We start from the raw sequence: 27,516 nt of genomic DNA, 5'->3' as shown, positions 1-27,516 counted from the left end.
CTCAGTCCCTCTCAGTGATAATTCTTTTTCAAGTCATGATGAGACACTACACTGCATACATTTCAACTTCCTCTTTACTCCCATAGCTGACCTCAAACTTTCTCTCCCATTTCCAATGTTTCTTGTTTCTTCACTAGCCTTAAATGTCTGGCAAACTTCAAAAAATGGGGTCCCAAATAGTTCACCCAGAATTTCTCTGTTGCCCCCTTTATTAGCCTCTTGGATATGATTAGTATGGCCCCATCCTCCATGAGATGGAGCCAAACCAGGTTGCTGTGCACCTCATCTGCATATACAGGACTCATGACAATAACATCCAGGGGCTAATTAGCACACAGGTCCTTTGTGGGGGTGTATCTGGAACACACATGCATGCTGAACAGTGCTAAGTTGTAGGGTCACTATGGCTTGAAACATTGTTGGCTCTGCTGGGATCACCCCAATGAAACAAAGAGAAAATCATGAGCCTTTTGGCTTTGGACTAAGATTATTCAAAGATTGTACTTTCATAAATAGGTATGAAAGTGCTGCTTAAAAGTGTGTTTATGGCATACCTATGCTAAAATACATGAGTTTCAAAAAAAGGTAAAATGCATCAATTCTTGATGCAACCTCAGGGGTGCATCTACATGAGACATTTAATGTGCATTTGATTAATTAACTGTGCAGTAAGGGCATCTTTACATGTGCCCTAGGGTGGGGAGAGGCAGAAATAGCGCACCCACAGCATATCATGTATTCAGCATCTGACACTTCAAAATGGCAGTGGGGGCTCTTTAATTAAAGCATGTTTGATGGGCTTTAGTTGAAGCACCCTCACCACCATTTTAAAGTATGGGCATGCTGAATACATATGATTGCAAGGCTGCTGGAGTTTGCTAATTAGCATACTGCAGCAGACTCAATTAATAAAGTCTGCTCCAACTTGTGTTAATTAGCATACATCAGAGCAAGTGTCAGGCATGTGTGTAGGTGCCCTAAATGTCTTGGTGTCATGTTCTTGCATGTAATACTCATGTGCACATCTCATGTATAGGTGCTAACTGGCTGGCTGGGGCACAAGGGTGCTTCAGTGCCGGGGCTGCCTGAGGCTTGCCTGGTGCTGAAGCAATCTCATTCCCCAGCCAGCCCCTCTACAGCACATTGATCCTGGTCAGAGCAGTCCCACACTGGCAGACTGACCCCCTCAAACCCTGTCAGCTAGCACTGCTGTGAACCAGCTCAATGTGCTACAGTCCAGGCACACATGAAGATGCACACCCAGGAGCAATAAACTGCCGAGCAATAAACTCCGCAGTTTATTGCTGCCCCCAGTGTTACATGTAGACATGCCCAGTAGTAAGAGACATAATAAGGTACAGCAGATATAGGCCCTGGAGGTCTAAAATTATATATAGTCAGTTCTAAAGCCAAGTGTTTTAATCAGAAAGTGATTTTGATTTATTTCACACATTTAAAAAATTTAAAGCTACCCTCTATGCACAGACTAATCTTGAATTAAATGTAGATGTCTTATTTCTTTTTTAGGTTTAACACTACTTAGTAATAAAATCTTTAGTTTATGCAGGTAGACAAGGTTTTTTGGGTAGATGAGATATCTGTTATTAGACCAACTAAATAGTTGGACAAATTCTTCTTTGCAAGCATAGGGAGAGTCTAAAGAAGGGTGTTTGTGCCTGAAAGCTTGCAAAGAACAATTTTCCTAACTATTTAGCTGGTCTAATAAATGATATCACATCTACCCCAAAAACCTTGTCTGCCTATGTCCTTACATCAACCTAGCTACAACCAACAATCCATTTAGTTTATGCAGCTCCTTCCATCTGAAATAATACACAGTTCTTTTACAAATTAGCTCTATACAGTATTCACTACAGCTACTACTGAAGTGGAACCACTTTGAGGTCAAATGGAACAGCTGTTTAATAATATATTAAAGGTCTATAACATTTTAATCCAAGAAGTGAAGTACCTGGTAGACATTACAAAAGTATTGATAGGTAGAAGCTTAATACCCAAAATATGTTTCTCTTAATACCTTCATACCCCAAAAATGCTCACTAAGGTAAATGTTATAATTTTGCAGAAAGGGCTGTGGTCACAAAACTGTGCCATTGCCCTAGAAGTCAGACCAGATGCTCTAAAGGTATCCCCTCTAGGCTTAAAAAATATGAGTCTTCCATAATCACAGTTGTTAAGCACCTTAAATTTATATATAATCTCAAAAGCAGTAAATTTTGCAGTGTTCTCTGACACCATGCTGAAGAATTTAATTAGTTCAATACTGCCTCAAAGAGAGAGTCACCTACCCTACTATAGCTTCTTGGAACTGTCATCCAAGTACTGAACAGGCTTGATTATGTTTAGTTTAGAAGATCCATTCAGAGGACGTCTTCAGGTATTGGGCTAGAGTTATTCTTATTCAGTTTTGTTTGTTGCATATTACTACAAATACGTTTGAGGTTTTTTCAGTTGAGTGTGGGAGGGGAGGGGATATGGGGAGAGGAGCCAGTGCATAGTGCAGTGGGGGGGCATACTGTGCCACCTAAGGGGGTCATGGCCCCACCAGTGCAGCCCCTGCTGGTGTAGCTTGCAGGGCATGTAGCCCCTGGGTGTTTAGAAGTTGGACAGCCTTGCTTTAGAACATCAACAGTGGGCACATCTACACGAGATGCCAGCAGCACAAATGATACTGTGCAGTAGTGAATCACAGCACCCATAGTGCTAATACACTACTGTGCAGTATTATTAGGGTACTGTGCAGTAGTGTCACTAAAAAAGCATTTGCCAGGGCTACTGAGCAGTAACTCTGGTTACTGCACATTTATTTATTACTTGATTATACAAGTACTAACTAAATGCACAATAATCACTGTGCAGTACCATCTCATGTAGATGCACCCAGTAGGCATGTCCACACATGCAAGCATGTGTGCTTGCAGCAGCTCAAATAGAAGCAGTGCAAATTTGAGCTGAGGCTTTTTGCCTCAGTGCACATGAGATGTGGGGGGATGTGAGTCACTGCGTGGGTAGGTGTGGGGGGACTGTGTGTGTGGGGGCTGCTTAGGAGGGGTTGATCACCTGCATGAATGTTGTGTGCCTCTGGTGGCTGGTGGGGCATGGTGGTGCTGGCAGCAGTGGGAGTGTGGCATCAGTGGTAAGCAGGGAGCCCCTGCAGACACCGCTGGTGCTATTGGCAGTGGGAGGAGGGGTGGCCAGCTCCCCATTTGTTCCCCTGCTCCCCATTCATTCCCCCATCCCCCGTTCATTCCCCTGCCCCATTTGTTCCCCTGCTCCCCATTCATTCCCCCATCCCCCGTTCATTCCCCTGCCCCATTTGTTCCCCTGCTCCCCATTCATTCCCCCATCCCCCGTTCATTCCCCTGCCCCATTTGTTCCCCTGCTCCCCATTCGTTCCCCCCATCTTCCATTCATTCCCCCCCACCCTCCGTTCATTCTCCCAGCTCCCCACTTGCTCTCCCAGCTGCTCCCCCCACACACACTTAGTAGTAGAGAATGAGCAGGAGGCTGGAGAAAGCAGGGGAAGTCTCCAGCTTATCTCCAGGGGCTTGTCTTCAGCCTCCTGCTTGTCTCCAGCCCCCTTCTCCTTCCCTTGCTTGTCCCAGCCTTGGGAGGCTGGATACAGCATGGGAAGAAGCAGGAGGCTGGAGACAGGCCCAGAGATATCCCCCTGCTTTGTCCGGCCCCCCTGATCCTTCCCCTGGTTATCTCCAGCCTCAGAGGGTGGAGGGAATGAATGGGGAGAGGGAGGAGTGAGTTGTGAGCTAGAGGAATGAAGTGGGAGTGGGGAGAACAAACTGGGGGGGGGGGTGAGGAGAATGAATGGGGGTGAGGGGAATGAACGGGGAGTTGGAGAAGGTCTCTTCCAGCCCCCAACCACCTACTTACCTGGCAGAAGCCAGGTCCAGCTCCATGTGGCTTGCACCGCTGCTGCCTGGCACAGGCAGGCAGCATGCTTCAGGACTGGGGAAAGGGCCAATCACAGAGATGCTCTGGCAGCCTGCCAGAGCATCTCTGTGGAAGACTGAGCCTCTGGTTGCCTCGGGGCACAGTCTGGGACCATGCCCTGACCCGCTCTTTTCCCCTGGGGTTTTGTTTGACCCCTGGATATCCAGGGAGCTAATTTTGCTCCCCTACTGCAAATTTGTAGTGGGGGGAATGTTTTTTTGTTCCCTCATGTGCCTCTGGCAGCATCTCAAAGGGTTTGAGACACTGCAAGAGGCATATGCGGGCTTGTCTGGACATGCCCAGTGAGTGTTTTACAGCCATTATAATTTGTCTTCTTTTTATTAGAGTTCTTAACTGCCTCCCCATTTTGGATTTTTAAACCACATTCTTTCCCTACTATGGTTTTCATCATTCTATTTTATCATTTTTTCCTTTGTCTCTTGTGTGGCTCTTTTCACAGTCTCTGTTTTTAAGTATTTATCAAAACAAACATCATTAGGGTCTAAATTAAATTTACTTAATTTAAGAGGATTAGATGTTAGGGAAAATGAATTTGCCCAACCCGAACTAAAACTGAAACAAACCCTATCTTACTACAATTTGATTTATTCTTTGGTCAGTGGTTAGTGTTTAAAGAATAATTTTACTGACTTTGATGGATGTGTTTTTTAATTGTTTTGTGATATCTTTTATGCACTGTATATCCTAAAACAAAGTGAAGGGCTTTTGACACTCAAGATAAAAGTGCAGAGTCTGATTTCTTTGACTAAAGAAGAAAGACAAAATGTTTTCTTGGAGGAATCATCACCTCAGGCAAATGAAAAAATGAATGGTCCTTCTAAGCAAATACATCCTTACATAGACACCTGAGGGCAGTAAGTGTTCACTCTCTACAGTTCTAATTCATTCTACTGAATCCCTGAGAGCAGATGCACTACAAAAAGAGCTGCAAGAGGAAGTGGTATATCTATATTTGTAGTCACTTTGCATACAGGGTATGTAGTACTACAGGCTTTATATCATTGCTAAGCCATGCATAGTAACCAAATTATTTGTAATAATTCCATATTCACGTAAACATTTTGTATTTATGCTGAAATATTTGCCTTTGTATTGGAGCTGTTTCAAGGTTTAAATGTATTGAGACTGTAAATTGCCTCATAGAACTTTAAATGCTATATGGCATATTTTAACTTTAATTACCTTTTCCTATTACTGTATTTTCCATGTCATATATCAAAATGCAATTTTTCTTCTATATGTACTGCATTTTCTCCCAGATGGATATTAGCATAAGGCTCACTCAGTGCTAATTGCCTTCGATGACATTCAGCACCAACACAGAATGGGACCATTTGGACATGATGGTTTGGCAACTGTTGATCCTTTCAGATCATGGTGTATGCATGCGAGGTCACCCAGATCTTCCATGGATAGGACGGGTAGGACAGGGAGGAAAGGTGGGGAAGTGGCACTCTGCATTAAAGAGGAATACACATCCTCATCAGGAAAGAATCAGAGGAGGGGCACTCTAAAGTGCTCTGGGTTAGAATACAAAGCAGTTGAAGGGAAAGAGACTTAACCGTGGGGGTCTACTACAGACCACCCAACCAAGGGGAAGAGCAGACCAGGAATTCTTAAGTCAGCTCACAGAGGTAGTTAGGTCAAAGGATGTGGTCATCATGAGTGACCTGAACTTTCTGGACATCTGCTGAGAAGAGTGTCACTCTGCTGTCTGACCTGGGAGGATTATACTGCAGTTGCTCAGGGCTGCAGGGGGGCAGTCAGGAAAGCCAAGGCAGAGAAGGAACTGGGACTATTTTCCCAGATGAAGGACAACAAGAAGTCCTTTTTTAAATACATAGGGGGCAAAAGGAAGGTTCTGGGTAACGTGGGGCCCCTGCAGGACAAGCTAGGAAATATGGTCGTTACACCAGATGACAAAGCTAACATATTTAATGATTTCTTTGTCTCCATTTTCCTGAGCAGGGACCGGAACAGCCACCCCCCTCTGGGCTCCCCTTAGACCCCAGGGGAAGCGCACCTAGGCCAAGGGTTAGTGAGAAAGTAGTTAGGGAACTTCTGGAGGGACTGGATGTATTCAAATCAGCTGGTCCAGACGATCTCCACCCTTGAGTTGTGGGAATTGGCTGAGCTCATTGTGGGACTCCGGCATGGCTTTACGAGCACTTGTGGTGCTCTGGTGTGGTGCCAGAGGACTGGAAGAGGGCCAATGTGGTTCCCATCTTCAGAAAGGGGAGGAAGGAGGACCCAGGAAACTGTAGGCCAGTTAGTCTTACCTTAATCCTGGGCAAGCTTTTTGAGAGAATTATTCTGGCACATGTCCATGAGGGGGCAGCAGGGGAGATTATGCTTAGGGGCAACCAACATGGGTTCATTAGCAGCAGGTCCTGTCAGACCAACCTAGTGGCCTTCTATGACCAGGTCACCAAATCCTTAGATGCAGGGGTAGCAGTGCAGGGGTAGTAGTCTTCGTGGACTTTCGGAAGGTCTTCGACACTGCCTCTCACCCCATTCTCATTAAGAAACTAGGGGACTGTGGTGTTGACACCCACACAGTCAAATGGGTCGCTAACTGGCTGGAGGGCCCCACCCCGAGAGTGGTGGTGGATGGGTCATTTTCAACCTGGAGGGATGTGGGCAGGGGGGTTCAGCAGGCCTCGGTCCTCAGCCCTGCACTGTTCAACATCTTCATCAGTGACTTGGACGAGGGGGTAAAAAGCACCCTGTTCAAATTTGCTGATGACACTAAGATGTGGGGGGATGTGGGCATGCTAGAAGGAAGGAATAGGCTGCAATCAGACCTAGACAGGTTACAGGGGTGGGCGGATGAGAAGAGCATGGGATTCAACTGACAAGTGCAAGGTGATGCACTTGGGGAGGAACAATCAGCAGCATACTTACAGGCTGGGAAACTCCCTTCTCATCAGTACAGAGGCAGAAAAGGATCTTGGAGTCATCATTGATGCCAAGATGAACATGGGCCAGCAGTGTAAGGATGCAGTCAGGAAGGCCAACTGCACCTTGTCATGCATCCACAGATGCATCTCAAGTAGGTCCAAGGAGGTGATGCTCCCCCTCTATGCAGCACTGGTCAGGCCGCAGCTGGAGTACTGCATCCAGTTCTGGGTGCCGCACTTCAAGAGGGATGTGGACAACATGGAGAGGGTCCAGAGGAGGGCCCCTCACATGATCAGGGGCAGCAAGGCAGGCCCTACGAGAACAGGCTGCGGGACCTGAACCTGTTCAGCCTCCACAAGAGAAGGCTGAGGGGGGATCTAGTGGCCAGTTACAAACTAGTCAGAGGGGACCAGCAGGCATTGGGGGAGTACCTGTTTTCCTGAGCACTACCAGGAGTGACCAGGAATACCGGTCACAAGCTGGCAGACAGTAGATTTAGGCTAGATATCAGGAGGCACTACTTCATGGTCAGGGCGGCTAGGATCTGGAACCAACTTCCAAGAGAAGTGGTGCTGGCTTCTACTGTGGGGGTCTTTAAGAAGAGGCTAGGTGTACACCTTGCTGGGGTCATTTGACCCCACTACTCTTTCCTGCCATGGTAGGGGGTTGGACTCGATGATCTGCTCAGGTCCCTTCTGATCCTAGAAACTATGAAACTATGTATATACCTAGGCAGGAGTTTGGTGGAATGCAAGCTTCCCAGACCTTCTATACCCCCTTTAGGCCACTGAGACAGCATCCAAAGACCAGACTGAGCCCAAACATTTGGTGCCTTTGTGGCTGTAGTTGTCTAAGCATCCAGGAAATAAACCAGGGTCTCCTGTATGGCAGACAAGAATTCTAGCACTGAACCACAGGGGATACCATGGGAACTTTAAAGAGTTTTAAAAGTTCCTTGCTACTACATTTCATAACATTCTCCTGTAAAGTTTGATTTCCTCGGACCAGAAATCCAACCACATTGACTTCATGCTTAAAAGGAAAAAAATCTCTCCTTGGACCATAACCTTGTCATGATGGAGAGGCTGGTGTGTTCCAATGACCCTCAGAGCTATGTAATTTTGAGTCTTATACTCCTGGTAGGGTTTCCCCTGGTACACAGGTTTGAGGTGAGCTTCAAAAGTAAACATGGTCCAAACTTGTGAAGACCCAAATGGCAGAACAGGCATACTTGAGGACCAGCTGTTTCTCTGCGGCTGTCAAGGCGGAAGAGGGCTGCAGCTAGATGGAGGTCTCCAGTTGTCTTGGACATCCTTGCTACTGGGTTCAGGGCTCTTTCCTGTAAAGTTCATGTGGCCTTTGCTTGGACACCAGCTTCCCCATGTCAAAAGATGTCATGCACAGGCCTCTGCCATGGATGTTAAAGTCTCCTACAAACCAAGTCTTGGCATGGTGGTGGGGACAGAAACAGTGATATTTGGGAGTCCCTCATCACAAATCTGCACATAGGCTGCGGTCGTATGGTGGTCATTTTGCATTTACTGAGACAGAAGAACAATATAGCAGCTGCAGCAGTAACAGAAGTCCTCTTTATCATTCCCTCTGCTCACCCTGAATGGGGAAGGGGCTGGAAAAGGTGCCCTAAACATAGACTGTCTCAAACCCTCCTGGCTGGACTGCCTCATCCCAAGGGATCACTGGACCTGCAGCCAAAACCAACAAAATAAAGTACTGAAATTTGCCATGTGGAACATCCACACTCTCTTGGAACTCCCAAACAGTGAGTGCCCTGAAAGAAGAATCACCATAGTAACTAGAGAACTTGTATGATATGACATCAATACATCAATACAGCTGCCGTAAGCAAGACCTGCTGGGCAGATGAAGGCCAGCTGACAGAAGAGAGAGTCACCTAAAGAGAGGTGCATTCATGGGGTTGGTTTTCCCATCAAGAACAAAATTGTTAATCAGCTTTCAGAACTCCCTGTGGGCATTAAGGAATGCCTTATGGCTCCCCACTTCAAGCTCAGTAACAACCAGTATGCTATGGTCCTCAGTGTGTACACTCCCACACTTGACAATGAAGAAGTCAACAAGGGACAGTTTTACTGTGTTCTTGACACAGCCCTGACTGCCACTGCCAAAGAAAAAAAGCTAATCCTCATGGATGACTTCACCACAAGAGCTGGGTGAACTCTGGAGTGGCACCACTGGGAAAGAGAGGGTGGGAAAAGTCAATTCTAATGGTATCCTCCTCCTCAGCAGATGTGCAGATCATGACTTCCTTATTATGAATACTATCTTCAGACAGAATGACAAATATAAGACCACTTGGAAACACCCACCCTCCAATCACTTGTACCTTCCTAGGGAAGTGGTGCTGGCTCCTACCCTGGGGATTTTTAAGAAGAGGCTTGATGACTACCTGGCTGGACTCATCTGAGTCCAGTCTTTTCTCCCGCCCAGGCTGGGTGACGGACTTGAAGATCTACAAGGTCCCTTCCGACCCTACTTCTATGATTCTATGATTCTTCACTATATTATTGTCAGAGCCCACCATCATACCAATGTCCATATCACCCAAGTCCTGAGAGGTGCAGATGACAGTTGGATGGCCCACCACTTAGTTAGATCCATCACAGACATGCAGCTTGTACCATAACATCATAAACAGCTGAAAGGAATGTGGCAGATATTTGAGATCAGGGCACTCCAAGACCAAGCTAGATATGATGCTCTTCAGCAATGCCTTACTGAGAGGCTCTCTGATCTACCTAATGAAATCAATGTCATCCAGGCACATTGGGAGGAACTTAAGAACGTTATTTACAAGGCATGCGCTGAATCAATTAGATAATCCACTTACTCCTAGCACTTATCCATCAGAAGACAACCATGTTCTGCAGCTGGCAAACCAACCAACCAGCTGGTTGAACCCTCCAACCAGCAAAAAATGAGAGGCTTACCTCCGGCTTAAACTTGTATTTCAGAGGAGGTCACAGGATATCAAGAACCAGTGGTGGCAAGTGAAGGCCATGGAGATCCAGAGTTTCACTGATCAACATGACATGAGAAGCTTTTTTCAAGCAATACTATTCCAATGGTCCAACCCTTTTGTGATCCCAGGATTGCTCCACCCTCACCCATCAAACAATGCTGGAAAGAGCACTTCAAGATTCACTCAACCATGAATCTAAGGTCTCAGCTGCCACCATCAAGTGCATCCCTCAACACCCAGTAATAGATTCTCTTGCTGATTCCCCATACTTCAAGGAAGTCTGGCATGCCATCATTCAGACAAGAACAATAAGGCACCAGGTCCAGATGTCATTCCCACAGAGGTCTTCAAACCTTTGAAAACCATGCCCTGTACCAGCACTCAATAGTATTAATTCCTGGGCCCTCTTTCAATGTGGTTTAGAAACATGGGGTGTGTCTATATGTAATTACAGGTAGTAATTTAATGCTCCGTAATAGGTGCTATTGCGCATTAATGCCAGCACACGTTTTTAAGTGATGCTTATGCGTAATAGATTAATTCTACTGTGCATTAGCATATTAGCATGGTATTTTTATACCTATGTACAATAGAATTGGTCTATTGTGCCATTAGTGTCTCCTGTAGATGTGTGGACACTGTGTAGATATTTGGTGACAGATATAAAAAAGAACATGATGTTTTCTTAAAGCTAAAAGTAAACAAAATTATGTTTTGGGCTGGGGTAAAAATAGATTTTGGGAAATTCATAATATGCAGTACAGCACTTATCAAACTACCAAAATGCTATGTGATAGTTTTCACTATTTCCTGAGGCAAAATGCTGAATGAAAGCCTAATTCTGTGCTGGCTGTCAAAATATATAGCATAATGAGGAATATCCCCTTCCTGTATAACCTGCTAAATATTACTCATCAATGGGGATTTCTCATCAGCAATTGGAGCAATTGCCACTCTTGATCAGACCAGCCACTCTTAACAGACCATTTGTTATAATGGCTAAATCAAAAACTTCAAAAGGAGGTACAAGAAATCTTGCAGTTATAAACTATCTACAGAGAAAGTTTGCCCCTAAAAACCATTAGCCAGAAGCCATCTTGCATCCTGAAGCATGAGGGTTTAAAATCACTTCCAAAATTCTTTTTTCTTTTCTTTTTGTTTATTTTGGATCCTCACAAGTGATCCAGACTGAAAACTGTTTTCTAGAAAACTTTGATAATCCTGTCACCTGAATCCTGGCAGTTAATAACAGGCAAAATAATCATCAATAAAAGACAAATATAATTATTTTTCATCTCATGGCTCTGGAGCAAATTTAGCAAAGGAGAGAAAGTCCTCTATGACTCACCTCTTCTTGTACTCTTCTGGGGGAACCTTATCAAATTTTATGTATTTTGTTTATGTATTTTAGATCACCGGAAGCAGGTACAGAGAGTTGGCCTGTTGGGCTCAAAGTGTTTGATTTAGATGAAAACAGTATTTTTCATTCAAAATGTTAACTGAAAATATTTCCCAAAAGCTCTAATAGTGAATCCATTGCCTGTTACATTCTTTGTTGAAAAGAAGTAGCAACACAGGTGGTGGTAGCAGTTTATGAAGGGTAAGGAAGGAAGCAAGAACATAGATCAGCGATCATCACCTGAAAAGATGAAGCTTTTACTGGAGGCACAATTTAAATTCATCTCTGTTTCTTAAAGTTTTCAGTGAACATGAACAATTTTAAGGTAGTAATTACAGCAGAGACACATTCAAAAATGTGCGTCTATTTCTAAATTTTATTTTTACAGACATAAATAGGAAATCTTAATAGGGGCTAGTGGATGGACATATGGTATTACTGCAGTAACTATAAGGAAAACCTTACTATCCATGTCTGAATTTTCCAGTGAGCTTGATTTGGCTTGAAAGCTCCAGTGCCAAAATCTTAGTAGGAAACTGAAGGCTTTGTGGCTATGTTCTTAGCTGACTTGTATGCAACAAAACCCACATAAGAATCAATGGAGCTTCAATGGATGAGAGTCCAAATTATGGCCTCATGAGTCTTAAGAAGATTGACTTTCAATTTGTCATCTAGATTTATTTTAAAGTTCCTGTTCTATGATTTAGGAATAAATGGAAAAAACTAACAACAAGAAAGGATCATTGTTTTAAAAATGCATTTAAAAAAAAACCAAAACAAGCTTTTGAACTCCAAAAGAAAAAAAATTCTTATTTTATAATGTAAGGTATATACAGGACCACAATTTTTTTATATTATTGTAACATAACAGGGCAGACAAGCACTGGCTGAAGCTAGCGAGCTAGGATTCCTGGGATGCCAGGTTTATTGCAAGCAAACTTAACTCATGATGAGCTGTGGTACAGATGTTCAATAAAGTGCTCTAACCTAAAGCACTTTAGTCTGATACCACAAATGTAGAGGGTTAACTTAGAGCAGAATCCACCATTTTTAAAACACTTGGTGCCATGAATCTTTGTTCTATTAAAGCTGTAAAGTGATTTCTATGTGCTTAACATGTGAAAAATGTAATGTCTTGCCTAGCCAGAGTCAATAAGGAGGAACTACTGTAAAATTATTCAAAATGTTATACAGCTAGGATAGGTACCCTATGATATTGAAGAAAAAAAACCCAAAGGGAAGCTTAATGCAGGGCTTCATATGAATTGGCATAAAAAGTCAAAATCCTTAAATTTTTGTGAACTAAAAATTTGACAAAAATTCAAACCTTTTTCAGCATTTAATTTCGGTCATTTAAAAATGTTTTATTTTGCTTGTACTGTAATTGGCTTCAGTTTTGAACTGAAAAACATGTTTTTTATTTGAATGTGATGAAATAAAATATTTGAAACTCATTCAAATTTTGAATGAAATAATTTACCAAAGTTGACCTTTCACGGAGAACAGTTTTAATTCAATAAATCAGCACTTCCTGGTGAGAGAGGTTCTACGAAAAACATCCAATGGTCTTCATGGATGGAAGAGATGAAAGATGTAGTTCTACTAAGATTAAAATACTGTGATCTTTTGTATCTCCAGAATCTCAGTAGAAAAGGGATTGACATTTGAACTATGACAGAGACAAACTCCGTAAGTAGTAGATGGATCTCTCATTGGCTCACTGAAAATCAGATTTGATGTGGGGGAGTTATGCATGATTAAAATTTGCATGGGATTCAGTTAAACAATTAATAAGTAATGATTGCCTACAACTCCATTTCACAGCTCCTTGACTAAATTTGGTCTTTATATAAGCTTGTTTCACTAACTGAAATACAATTTTTAATTTATTGGTGGAGCACTGCAAGTTATATGCTGTAAAGATGCAGCAAAGAAAGTTATTCTAAGGAGTGCTCTCTCCTTCTGTATATTAGTTGAAGGAATATACAGAAGGAAGGAAGGAAGGCTTTAACAGGAATCTTCCCCTTTATTCACATGACAAGGAATGATACATGTATGTGATGACAAAGCTTAGTACTGTACAGTAAAGTTCATCCTACAGCTATCTAGGCAGTACTAGTGCATACTGTATTTGTTTTTTCACATTTTTCTTCTTTATTTTCAAAACAAATTCCATAAAAATATATTAAAATGTTAAGGCTCTAAAATGAAACACTTAAAAGGTGAGAAGAGGATGGGTTTTAGGTGCATGCTATAAAATACAGACTTTAATTACATGAGCAGGCAGTGGAGTTTTATTTTGCTTTTTTATTTTTTCTCTTTTGTTTTCTGAACAGGACTCTTTTCTCCTCCAGTGTATCATGGGAATAAATAACCTCAAGTGAATTGATTGGAGGGCCACAGAATCCAGTTTACTCACTGTATCCATTGCACAGTGCATTACTCATGAGGCAGATGTCTGTGGCATCACTACGTGGTCCTTTAAAAATAAATGTTCACATAATGAATATAAGATAGATCCCTTTTGCTACATAATCACAGAAAGAATATTTACTTTTCTGTGAGTTACTGTTAAAAGTAGCAACTGGCCAGAATCCTTCATCTAGGACCCCCAATACACATATGCATAAACATTAAAGTTGAGATTCAGATCTTGAACAAAAGTTCACAGCTTGAATAAAGAAGTAATTTTTTTAGCAAGTCAAAATGATATCCTAAACATTGAGTTACTATTATTAATTATCAGTACTAATTATACATAGGATAATCGTATCTGTATACTCTAGAACAATAGGAGCTTCAATTTTTGTTTTTTATAGAGGGACTGATTTGGAGTAATGTATTATTACTAAAGTTCACTGATTTTTTTTTTTCCTGCTGTTTCTACTCACTAATGAAGTTCCCTCTAAGCTATACATCTGAGAGCAACCACACTGGGAGCCTATACATATACATTACAGTGCATTGGAGCGTGGTAATTACCATGCTCTGGCAGACTCCAGTGTCACATGTATCAGTATCCCTGTGCTGAAAAATGGTGGTGGGAGTTCTTTAACTAATTTGACAAGCTTTAGTTAAAGTGCCCCTGTTGCCATTTTTTTGTGCAGGAATGCTAAAGCACATGATGCTTCAGGTGTTTTAATTAGAGTGTTTCTCAGAGCCACTCTAATTAAAGCACCTCACCTTCCCCTGCCTCCCGGAGCATATGTATAAATGTCCATCCTGCAATAAAAATGTAGTAATTTGTTCATGTTTTATTTTCTACAAATGAGACGTTTGGTTTTTGTACTTAAATTGACTTCTGCATAATTTATTGATAGCCGTAAAAAATAAAAATAGTAGTACACAAAGAACTTTTCATTTTCATAACCAGACAAACATTGATTAATTAACTCCTACTTTATTTACATGTATTATATACATTCTTCATTGTGGTAGGAAATATATAATCTAAGAACAAAATGTTTATTTTTCATTCTCACTTCCATGACTATTACCTTCAATATTTCTCAGCTTTTTATAGTTACATGCAAAAATTCACAGAGAACATATGCTATTGCAAACAAACAAGAGCAACCTCTGCAAAACACACTAGGATAAGGCTAAATATATAAATGTGATTTTTCTACTCTGGATGTTTGACAACTGTAATGTTTTATACTAACTATAGAAATGTTGCTTGGACATTTTCCAATAAGGCAAGTGTTACATTTAGCAGCTTTAAATTTTATAACTGTAGAAATAAAGCTTCTATGTCTAGCATTCAGTTATTTTTGTCTGTTCACTCAATGCTCTGTTAGCATGGTTTTGTTAGTCTTCTGTCATACTGTATGATAATATATATGACCTGCAGTTAGCCCTTTATTAGGAAAAATGCGAGTTTATAAAGGAAATTCATGAGAAAATTCACATAGCAAGAGGTAACTGATAAATAAATGAAGTGCCTGCCCTGCTCTAGACATGATCTACATAATGGGTCACATCTCAGATGATGGGCAGAGAAAGAAGTGCAGTTCCTGAGTCTAACTAATGATGCTTTATAGAAAGCACCTTGAGTTAGATGGATCCTCCTGACCCAACAGACATTAGCTCCTGTGGTGACTCAGGATGGGAGGGGAGGAAGGCAGGTGAAGGAGGTCCATGCTGGGGTTTCCCCAGACACACTGGAGTGGGGGGAAGGTGGATTGGAGCCCTGCCTCTGTGACATGCAGAACCACAGCAGTTAAATCAATAAATATATGCTCTTGGAAACATCTGGTAATTGTCTGACAGTTAATGTTAGCGAATACAAAGCTTGCAAGTTTGTAACCCACAAATGTAACTTGTCTGTCATAAGTTTAACCAGTGTTGAAACTAACTGTTTGCACTGATCATGAGATTAGCTGTGCCCCAAAAATAAAATTGCAAACATCAGCTAGTCTAACAGTTCTTAACGACAAGCCCTGACCACAAAATATAATTAGCACTTTTCGAAAATCCAAGGAGGAGCTGAAAAAGAGGAAGAAACCAAAGGGGTTGAACTTAGGTGGAATAAATGCTAATCTCAAACCCCAAAGTGATGTGGTGTGATTTGCTTATTGGGTGAGTCCAAGTTTAGGCAGTAACCTGTTATGATAATTTCTAACACCTTCTAATCCCATAGGGTGACAGCTGTAGAGGAAGATTGTGAGTGGCTCTGAGCTAACAGATTAGCATAAATTAAGGTATAAAAGAGCACGTATGTCAAGTGACAAGTATGAAAGATGGGACAGAAGGAACATCACTGTACCAAGCCTGGACCCCGGACTCCCAATGTGAGTGAGGACCGGATCCTGACCTAGGGACCTTCCCAGTGACCCCTTGGACAGCATTGATCGGGGACGCCTGACTTCACTGAAACAACTTGGAGAGCACCTGGCATAGAGGGACTGCCAATAAGTTGCCAACCCCATGTGGGAACTCTTTGTCATTCTCTCTATCTGTTGTTATTTTTCACTATTAGCTCTTTATTACAGTACTATTTGTTTGTCATAATAATTTTCCTGTTAATTGTTGTATGCATGAGCTATCAGTAAATTTGCCTTTGCTTCACTCCTGACTCATCTCCTTGATCCCAAACCCAGCAGCCTAACAGCTGATACACTTACAGCACCTAGCTGGCCTGTGACAGCCTCCCCCCAACACACTTGGGGAAACCCCAGAATGGACCTTCCACCCCTGCCTTTTCCTTCTCCCATCCTGAGACAACATTGGGGGCCAGGCTGTGCTGCAGCAGCCCAGCACCAGAGCAGACAGAAATTAATGAAGGCACCCCACTTCGGAGTGTTTTCACTTGAACCCGCACACAGTGAGGGTTAATTTGTCATGAGACTGGAACACTCTGTAGCTGTGCTTTTCTGTTAGGGCAGTTTAAGAGCATGTTCAAAGGGCTGATGGTACAACAAATGTAATTTCTGTCTGTGTCTGATGTGAATCAGTATAGCTCAACTGACTGAATTTATATCTGGTGATTATTTGGATTATTGTATTTAACCTAAACTTGGTGCCTTTCTGGAATACCCTGGTATACAACAACATAAAAGTAATTTCATCTTAAGTTATTTTTTCTAAGCTTCACTATTCTAGGCTTTCTGTACAAAGAACTCTCAGTCTCACAGTTCTTTCTGCCAAAGAATTGAACTCATCAACTGTTAAATCAAAAGGAGAGAACAAGCCACACCTGACAGAATGAGGAGTCAAATTGCTCTTGTAGGCTTCTACACCTGGTGCAGTAAGTTAGGATGCCACTGTTTTGCTTACTCCGAGATCAGAGAAGGTTTTAAAATGCTAGTTTTATTAAACGAAGGGAAAAAAAGACAACAGGAGGCATATGCCTGATCTTTGGATCTTTGGCCTCTTTCAGCATTTGTTTGGCCATTTTTCTTTGCACCTCAGGTAAATGATTCAGGTTCTTTGCTGGTTCAAACAAATGACAATCATCCACTATGATGTTTTCCTCTTTTCTTTCTGAGTCCTTGATCCTTTGTACTATTATCTCTATTTTGACAATCATACTTGCTGAGTATTCACTGGAAATCAGATTTAATCTGTTGTAAACTTCTCAGAACAGGTCACAGCTTCAGAAGAGAGTCATGATTTGATGGATTACTGACAGGGATATTTATCCAGCAAGACGACACTTTAAGTGGTTTGTGTGATTCCTCTCATATCCAAATCCTCAGGCATCTGGCTCAGATTTCATTGTTAAATCCAGGTGTACATGTTACATGAACAGTTTTGCATGTATAGATATCATATCCTTTCTGCTTTAAGCAAAAAATTGTCTGAATTATTGCTTCTGGCAAAATTCACAAAAACTGCTTTTTCCACACCAATGAGGAATACCCATATAGCTAACTAGGGGAGGTGCTCTTCATAAGGTGAACTGTACCAGCAGTTATTGGCTGTCTAAATATTGTTGAGCCAGTGATCAACTTCTCTTATTTATGCTGATTACACTACAGGGACTATCAAGATGTCTTCAAGATGTTTAATTGAAACTGGACTCCAATCCATCCTTTGCAAGAGATGTGAGTTCTATTGGCTGCTTTAAAAATCAGCCCCAGTTTTTTTTCCAGTAACTCTTCTGTCTTTTAAGAATGTTCATGGCAGATTGTTACCTGCCCCTGACTCAAGGCTTTTGAGAAATGATACAGAGAAGGACAACAAGGATAATAAGAGGTATGAAGGGCCTTCCATGTAAGGAGAGACTAAACAGGCAAGGACTTTTTAGGTTAGAAAGAGAGACAATAGAGGGAGGAAATGATGGATGCTTTTTCATGGATGGATGTTATATTTCAAAATATGAAAAGGTGCAAAAAACAAATAAGGATTACTATTTAATATCTATCAAAGTACTAGACATAGGGGGCATAAAAATGAAACCATTAGGTAGTAGGTTTAAAACTAACAGGAAAAAGTTCTGTGAAAAAGAACTTGTAACTAGCTTATGAAACTAATTTGCACAAAATATTGTGGAATCTGGTAGGTTAATTCTTGGAAGAAATGTCCATCAGTAGGTATTAAGCATGGTAGATAGGGATGCAGCCTTTGAATCAGAATTTCCTAAACCTCCAAATTCTGGAAACTGCAATGAAAGTGGAGCAGGGGTTAAAGGATTCTGGACATAACTTGTTCACCCTTTCCCTCAGCATCCACACGCTGCCACTATAAGACATGGATATTGAGATAGAAATAGTTCTTACGTTCTTATGACTCCTTTTCCTTTGGAAAGAGGTTCTGATTCACTCCCTGACTTGTGGTTTTTTGGAATGCAATTGCAAAGAATTGCACATTACTTTGTAGTGTGTGCTCCACTTCCCTAGCTTTCTTGTTTCTCTTCCCTTCCAACAGTAAGATCTCATCTCCAATCTTATTCTCATTTATGCACAAGTTGCATCACTGCCATACTGTTGTTCTACAAACTTGCCAAAGCTGAATGGACAAAATTGTTTCAAACAAGGACAGGATCATATCTTACATCAGATTCAGGTGCTTGTGGATGTATCTTTAAGACGAAAAAGAATGTTGCCAGTCCAGATGTTATTGGATACATACTTCCAGTTTAAAAAAATAAGTATTTGTCTTTTTTTAGGTGGCAGGAAAAGAAACATTCATTTCAGACATCAGCATAGGCAGATTTGTTCCACCCTTTCCTCTAGCAGGAGTTAGCACCTATCTGATTCATCAGCCTGATGTTTAACTTGGACACATACTATCTAGGGCTGTGCAAAATTTCACCGCCCATTTGGTTTCAACAATGTTTTGACCCGTTTCAACCTCAAAACAGCAAAGTCGAAACAAAACAGGAAGTCTTGAAACATGGTCGAAACAAAATAGGGCTGGTCAAAATGTTTTGAAAAATTTAAAACATTTCAAGTTTCAATCTTGAAGCTGGAGCTTGCCTTCAATGGCTTGCCTGCAGGAAACGAGAAAGTAAAGTAAGGGGAGGGAGGGGGAGGAGGGGGGAAGGAGTGCTCTTATTATTGACCGTCTAGATGACCAGTGACTGTCACCCTTCCCTGAGGTCCCTTCCAACCCCAGTGATCTGGGGGAGGGATGGAAAAACTGCATAAAAGCCAGCATTTTTTGAACTGCCCTGCTTTCTGCTTTGGCATCACTTGCTGAGCTGCCTGTTCTAGCAGCTCACGGTCAGACCACTCTGGCTAGCAGCACTGATTTTCTAAAGGATTCCCTGCTTGCTACCCTAGCAAGAGGGATTTCAGAATACATTTTTCTCGAGGTGCTTTTATTTTATTATTATATTGATTTATTCTTTTGAATTTTATACTTATATTGGATAGGATTACTATAGAATTTACTGTATATAGGAACTTACTATATATATTTGTTTTTATATGTTCTTTCTTTGCACCACACCTATGGTATTGAATTTATATATGGAGACAGACACATTTCTATCGCTTTCATAAATTTCTTGACTGCACCGCACCTACATTTTAAAATTTACATAGGAACGCAAATACATTTATATATTTGTAGAAAAGGAAGACGTGAAATACACCATGAAGAGTGATGGAAAAGCAGGTGGCCAGACTGGCCTGACTTCAGGGATGGGTGGAAGAGTGGGTACAAGGAGAGCTGTAAGTTTCCACCTCCCTCAAACTGCGACTCAGCCTCTTTCCTTCAGCTAAATGGGATGAGGCTGCTACAAGCAGCAAGGAGAGGGGAGCAGTGCCACTGCCACTGCCTGTGCCCAAGACTGCATCCCCTCACATGCAGCAGCCATAATCCCCCCACCCCACCATGACAACAACCACAACCAGCAGCACCAGCACCAGCACAGCAGCCTACTCCACTCCTATGTCAATTCCCATGCTGAGCCTTCCAGTGCCAGAGGAAGAGCTGGAGCTGGATCTCAGTACCCTAGCAAGGGAAATTCTGGGGAAGGAAGGGGAATCACCTGAGTTTGTGCTCAACACCCCTCAAGTTTCCCTTCAAGCCAGGTGTCCTTCTCCAGAAGGCACTTAGGAGGAGGTTGATGTAGAGGTGGAGGCAAGTGGCCCAGTTAAGTCCACTTCTCCTCTTGCTGTGCCTCTGCCTGCTGAGGGGAAAAGTGCATCAGCATCCACAGATGCACCTGCACCCCAGAAGTGAGCAGATAGTGTGGTCTGGGATCATTCTGAGCTGGCAGATGATCCCATGTATGCTATGTGCCTGCACTGCTGAACCAAAACCAGCTGGGGCAAGGGAAAAAAAATATGAGCACCACGGGGATGCTGATGCATGTCCATAGGCACCATCCCCTTGCTCTTGCTCCTCCTCAGTCTGGCAGCACCAGGAGCATGCCCAAAGGGAAGTGCCTTACTCACTCCAAAGCCCCTTTCCCCCCAAAGCAGAGGCAGGCCACCCTGGAAAGGCAGACAGAAAATAGGGTGCATTCCAAAGGTGAGCGAGCTCATGCAGAGCATTGGGGAAATGCTTGCTGTAGATGGCCAGCCATTCTTCCTATTTGAGCAGCCAGGATTCAGGTGGCTCATGGCCGGTGATCCCTGCAGTGAGGGAACTTTAGAACCAAATGGAGCGCTTCCAGGGGATCAATGTTCCTGGCTGGGGCAAGCCACTGTCACCAGACATGCAGGCACTAGTGAGGAAATGGCTTGATCCCAGTCCATGTGCTGGCTGCCGTGCGTGATCCAAAGGTGAAGGGCACCATATGCAACAGCCAAATGCTGAATCAGTGCACAGGGGTGCTGGTAAAGAAAGTCAGGAAGGCAGAATGGTGGAGGCGGGGAGACATGGAACAGGTGGATCCACTGTCTCATGCTAGCATGCCATCTATGAGCCAGTCTTGTCCTCCACCACAGGTGCTGACAATATGGGCTAAGCGTATGGCTTCTATGGTGGGGTCCAGAGCCACCAAACCCCAGGATTAAGCAGGCAGCACTCACATCTTGGTGGCTGCCTATCTTGCCAAGGATGTGGAGCCACTGATTTACGACCCCTTGGCCTACTGGGCAAGCTGCAGCCAGGTGTGGCCAGATCTGGCCACAGTTGCCCAGAAACACCTGTCCTGTCCACCGACCAGTGTTCTGAGCGAGAGGGTGTTCAGCATCACTGGGGATGTAGTGACACCCCACCGTACCTGCTTGGATGCTGGTTTGGTGGAGCAGCTGGTGTTTCTGAAGGTGAACCTCTCACTGCTGGGGTTCCCCAAGCTCCAGGTGCAGACAGATTGAATGCCACCCTCCTCACTCCATCCACATTTGTTTTCTTTTTCCTTTAAACCAGGTAATGCCCCACTCTTAGCTGGAGGAGGCACTAACTGCATCACCAGCCAGCAGGGAAACAACATGTCCCTGCTGAGCTCATTCCCCTGCCAGGATGAATTTGGAGGTATGGGATGGGGCTATGGGGAAGGAGGAGGCCCCAGGTCCTGGACATGACCACTAAAACTGCACCCTGCCAGATTAGGGAGGCCTGGTGGGACTGCTGGCGGCATAGCAGCCCCATAAATGCCAGGACCAATGATCCCCTGGTGACAAGTGGGTTGGAGGTGCCATAACCTCCAGCTAACACATGCATGCACACAGTCCTGGCTGGGGAAAACCCAGACTTGTCACGTCATTGACAGACCTGATGCTTGCCTGTTGCAGTGCAGTTGTGAGGCTCCTGGTGTGCTCAGCTTAGCCCAGCTTTTGGGTTGAAAAACCCTTTTTCAGGCTGAGGAAGTACCTGCAGTTGGTGCATCTCCTGGTCCTGGATGGAAGGAATAGTAAAGAAGCCAGAAGCCGGCCTGGCATGCAATGCAGGCAAGAAACCTAGTCAGTGAAAATGGAAATGGAGGCGTCAGGGGATGAGGGGCAGGCTGGAGTGGGGAGTTGTGGGGAAATGGGGATGTAGCAGCACAGGTGAAAGTACAGAAGTGCCTGGGGTATCAGATGTCCAGCAGGTTGCAGCGCGTCAGAATTCCACTGTCTGTATTGAGTTCATGAGTTTCTGTACCTAGGAGACTGATTAAATGAAGTTCATAGGCCTGGGTGTGAAAAGCAGTTTGTAATTTGCTCCCTCTGAGGATCGGGCCTGAGAGACTGGAGACAGAGTAGGTTTTTTTGGTGAAGAATGTGCCCCCACAGGTAGTTGGGTTTTGTCGTCTTTGATAGACTCTGGTGTGCTGTTTGCAGGAGTACTGGAGATAGTTGGCAGGTTCTGTGTTTTGAGCTGTAGGAAGTTGGCTTCAGTTCTGGTGATGAGGTTAGTTGCTTGTTTGAATGTACAAACCACTTTTCAGAGCTGGGCCTATGAACTGCACTTCATCAGCCTCCTACGTAGTAGGTACAGAAACTCATGGACTCAATATACACAGTGGAGTTCTAGCACACTGTGACCTGCCAGACAGCTGACATCCCAGGTGCCTTTGCACTTTTACCTGAGTTGCTACATCCCCCTTTCCCACCCCAGACTGTCCATCACCCCCTGATGCCTCCATTTCCATTTTCACTGACTGGCTTTCTTGCCTGCATTGCAGGCCAGGCCAGCCTCTGGCTTCTTTTCTATTCCTTTCACCTAGGACCAGGAGACATACCAACTGCACATACTTCCTCAGCCTAACAAAGGGTTTTTCAACCCAAAAGTTGGCATCCGGGGCAGCTAAGCTGAAGGGGCTACCATTCCTGCAAATTTCATCAGAATCAGGCCAGAAATGACAAAGTTATAGCCTGTTTCAACCTTCCCCATTATAGCCTATGTGTGAAACGTCAAAACAGGCTTGAAACAGCGAAACTGTTTGGACGGAACGGAGCGGAGCAGCCATTTCAAATCAAAACAAAATTGGAAACGGAACGGCTGCTCCATCGAAACGTTGAAACGCTGGTCAAAACAGAGCGCTGCCATTTCACACAGCCCTAATAACATCTTCTCATACAGAATGGGGAAAAAAGGGCAGTTGAACACTCATGGCATCAAAAGCTTTGAAGTTTTTCATTAGCAATTTATTTGAAAACAGGTGAAGGAAGCAGTGAAAAACACAGATCATTAGCTCTAGCCCTGCTTACTTGGAAAAAGTAACTACAGAAAACTATGAGACATTAGGAGGCAAAATCAGGAATATGTCAAGTAATGCATGAAAATGAGCTGAGAGAAACTGCTGCCACACTTTAGCAACAGCATTGGCCATAAAAGATCAGCAGGTTGGTAAGACATATTCAGGCTTCTTATATTACCACGGCTAATGAAAGTTCATGCCTCCCACTGTGGGGAGAGGTAAGCAAGTTTAGAACTTTCAGGCTAACTTTTCAAGTCTGGCTACCTATGTTTAGGATCCTAAATCCATTTTTTGGCATTTAATGGTACTGATGCAATCTATTTGACTCTAGTGGCTGCTCAGCCCTCTGAAAAATCAGGCCACTTATTATTTAGGTTCTTAAATATGGATTTAAGAATCTAAATTTGGGCACCAACCTTGAAAATCTGGCCTCAAAAGTTTGGACCTTCCCCACCTAACAAACTGAGAGCAGATCCAGAAGTGGTTATCATTTCTAATTCATACCTTTTGAGGCATTTATATGTTATGGATAAATTTGTTCAGTTAATAAATGGAGCATTTTACTGGGACATAGAGTAAGATAGAGAGTTAAAGCCCAATACTACTTTGTGTTGTGTAGAAATTGCATATTGTTAACCATAAAAAGGCAGATTCCCTGGAAAGGAAGATATTTTGGCTTAAGGGTTAGGATGCATGTACATGAGTAAATAGTTGTTTGCCACAGGGCACGTCTACATGAGATACTTACTGAGCAGTAGCCTAATAACTCTGCACAGTAACGTGCTGGTCAAAACCATGCTAATACACTACTGCTCAGTGTTATTAGGCTACTGTAAACTAAGCATCACAAAAAAAAACCATGCACTGACACTACTACACAGAGCATGAGTTACCGAGCAAGTACCAAATTAAATGAGCAGTAACTACTGTGCATTAAAGAACGTGTAGACATACTCACAGACTTGTTCACTGTCATGTTCTCCATTTTGTTTTGCTAATGTTTCAATTTCAGTCAAACTCAACAGGATAACGGTAATTTTTAAAAACAAACACATTTAGCAAGAGGTCTGAAGTGGAAATTTAAGAGCTGAGGGACTCTGGGTATAGAGTCAGAACTATCTCCATTTAGAAAATCCTCACCTCTACCCACTTCGCTTTGTGAGATCATTTGCAAAATTGCACTGCCATAAATAGGTATGATGAAGGGCCAGATCTTGGGCTGAGTCCAGGTTGCACTTAAGACTGCATAGAATAGGAAGCAAAGATAACATAACATCAACTTTATGCATCCCCTAATCTTCAGCCTGTTAGCCTGGCTTCTGACATAAAGCAGAACAGCTTCACTTTTCACCAGCTATCAATGCCTTTAAAGATTCTTCCAGCAGCCAAGGATCACTGGATCTTAAAGATACTCTCTCCATGACCCCTGTTCTCTGACCATACAGGTTAGGGTGTGGACAGAAAGGACTGCAAAGGGAATGGCTAAAGCAACTCTACAACACCCCAGGATTCCCCAGTGAAGGACAATAAGCATCAGCGTCTGGACCTGCCAGCTTTCTAGAGCAGAGAAATGCAGTTAGAACAGGAGTCAGTGTCTGGCTTGGTATGTAATTCTTTTTTTAACCTGGTAAAGACTGTCTTCTCTGAACAACATCTTTTTCAAGCTGCTGCAGAATGCAAAGCAACATTAGCTTCCACTGCTGACAGGCCAGGAGACAGCTTATTAAAAAATCCAGCCATCTGGTCGAAGGAATTGGAGGGTCACCAGGTAAAATAAGAGCCTTAGGATGACGAGGTGGCATTAGAATAAGCCATGTGTATTATAAATGTTATACTTACCAGAATAAAAGCACCATTCCCTTTGCTATTTTTAAATATATAAAAAGAATAGACTTGTATTGTAGCCTGACAGTTGTAGTAGCAAAACCTTGAAAAACCTACAGACAAAAAACGGTACTGAAATATCCTTGTAGTTAAATAAGCAAAAAGTATCTTGAAGTAGCAAGTATGCTACATGAGTACAATAAACCTCTTAAATCTGTCACTGTCATCAAGAAAAATGGAAGGGTACTTTAAAAACAAGCGATATCAGATCAAAACTTTTTATTTCTTGCATTCAAAAGCTTTTATTTCTTGCATTTATTATTTATTTAATAAACGCTCAGGATCTCAATAGTGTTATTTATTTATTTATTTTATTTCTTGCATTTATTTCTTGCATTTTATTTCTTGCTTTATCCCAGCTATACACTTGGTCCAACAAACGATATCATCCTAAGAAATCCTTGCCTCTAGATATACAAAAACAGTCTGGAAGCAGTACAGCTTAGCTGAATACAAATATGATTAAGTATAAAAATACTGTTAGAAAAGGGATTGGTCTAGTTCAGTACAACACAGGTAAAAGTAAGAGGATCTTAACTGTTCTAAGAACTCAAACATGAGAGCACTAAATGAGATACAGGAGACAAAGTTATTTACAACTGTGTTTTATTTATAACAAGGCTAGAGCATCTCTCTGTCCAGAGATGAGAGCTGTTCTGAATATGTTCTGAGTCCCTCTCTCCTCTCATGTACTTTAGTTCTAGTGCTATAAAATTATTAAAAATAATATGCCTTGAAAATTCATGATCAGAGAGTTGAGTTATATCAAGATGACAGGATAAAGTGTAAGACTTAGTAAAGAAGCATTTGAAATACAAATACAAGTGTAATGGTTTGGGAGAATTTAAGATTAGAAAATAACCAGGAAGTATAAAGAGACCGATCTATTCATTTACCCTCTCCAATTAATGTGAAATGAAAAGGGTGAATTAATAACATTGAAAGTGAAAAGCAAATGGGATATTTTGTTCTTTAATTTTCAGTAACATTTGGCACAAAGAAGTGAGGTCAAACTTAGTTACCTGTTTTTGCAAAACAAATGTCATAATTACTGTTAATTCATTTTTTTCCCTTCCTATCATAATGGTGGTCAGCATATCTGGAAATCAGTATTCAACAAAAGTCCATGTGAAATGTCATATAAGTAAAAATCATCATAAAGGCAAAGTAGTGTCATGAGTGGAAACAACGCTCAAGAGCAGAGCTCATTGGAATTTTTCTGATGGAGCCTTTTTGGTAGAAAAATATGAATTTGGTTGAAAGCAAAATCTTTCAGTTCCAACAAAATTTTATTTGGAAAGAAAGACATTTTTGAAACAGATGATTCAATTTTCCATTTCCAAATGACTCTAAACATTATGCTATATAATATCAAATAGGACTGAAAACAAAAGAAAAGATTTGGATTTTATTGGAAAGATATGTTTCAATTAATTTGACATGAAATTTATTGTGGAATCTTATTTTGCTGAAAATTTCAAAGTAGTTTGTCTTCATTCTATTTCAGCTTGTGGATTTTCCTATGAGATGGAAAAAGACAATTTACTCAGAATACCTGGTGTCTGCCCGTATGTTCAATCAGTGAAAGAAAGCCTTTCTTCCTTTCTGCCTCCTCAGAAAGCATTGTGGTTTTGTTTAAATTTCTCCATTTTGTCCAAAAAATGCATTTTTTCAATACGTTTCTTCATCCATTCAGTATTAATATCTTCCTCTACAGCAAATCCATAGATTTTTAAAGCTATAAGAAAGCATTATGATCATCTAGTCTAATTTTTTGCATAACATAGGCCATCCTGAATCAAGCCTGAAACATCTGATATTTAAAATTATTCTCTTTTTAATGGTCACACATGTGGCCCAACTCAGTGTATTTCTTACTTTTAACATAGGAGTGGGAGCATCTACACGTGCGTATTTACTGCACAGTAACTGAAATTACTTCACAGAATGGGCGCATGTCTACATGTGCATGCCCATACTGCACAGGCAATATGGTGACTTACATTGACTTGAGTATAAATTTAATACCTGCATCATACAGGTATCAAATTTATGCCCAATTAGTTACTGCACATTACTGTACATGTAGATACCTTAGTGTTTAGTAACACTGTACATGTGGACTCATCTGGAATTAACTTTAGTCCCAAGTCAGTCCACATACGGAGTTAATGCGCTTTAATGCCTGCACATGTAGACAGCAGCCTATTCCTGCATGCTGTGCAGTAACTTACTGTGTAGTAAATTTAAGCCAGCATAAATGCATGTGTAGAAACTCCCAGTGATTATTAAAATCTTAATATGTTAATTTCAGGATACTTG

The 27,516-nt window shown here is 42.1% G+C and overlaps 1 long non-coding RNA gene across 1 annotated transcript; it reads left to right on the top strand.

Annotated features, from left to right (window-relative positions):
- The first annotated feature begins 17,770 nt into the window (after positions 1–17,770).
- Positions 17,771–26,830, top strand: LOC149868136 (uncharacterized). The gene is made up of 3 exons (XR_016441320.1): positions 17,771–17,836; positions 24,756–24,913; positions 26,702–26,830. It is a non-coding gene; the product is annotated as an uncharacterized LOC149868136 (long non-coding RNA).
- Positions 26,831–27,516: the final 686 nt, after the last annotated feature.

Source organism: Crocodylus siamensis, chromosome 3, assembly GCF_052110815.1.
Source record: "Crocodylus siamensis isolate JL-2025a chromosome 3, ASM5211081v1, whole genome shotgun sequence".
Classification (NCBI taxonomy): domain Eukaryota; kingdom Metazoa; phylum Chordata; order Crocodylia; family Crocodylidae; genus Crocodylus; species Crocodylus siamensis.
Note: the sequence above shows the minus strand (reverse complement) of the source record. Positions and strands in the feature narration are given on the sequence as shown.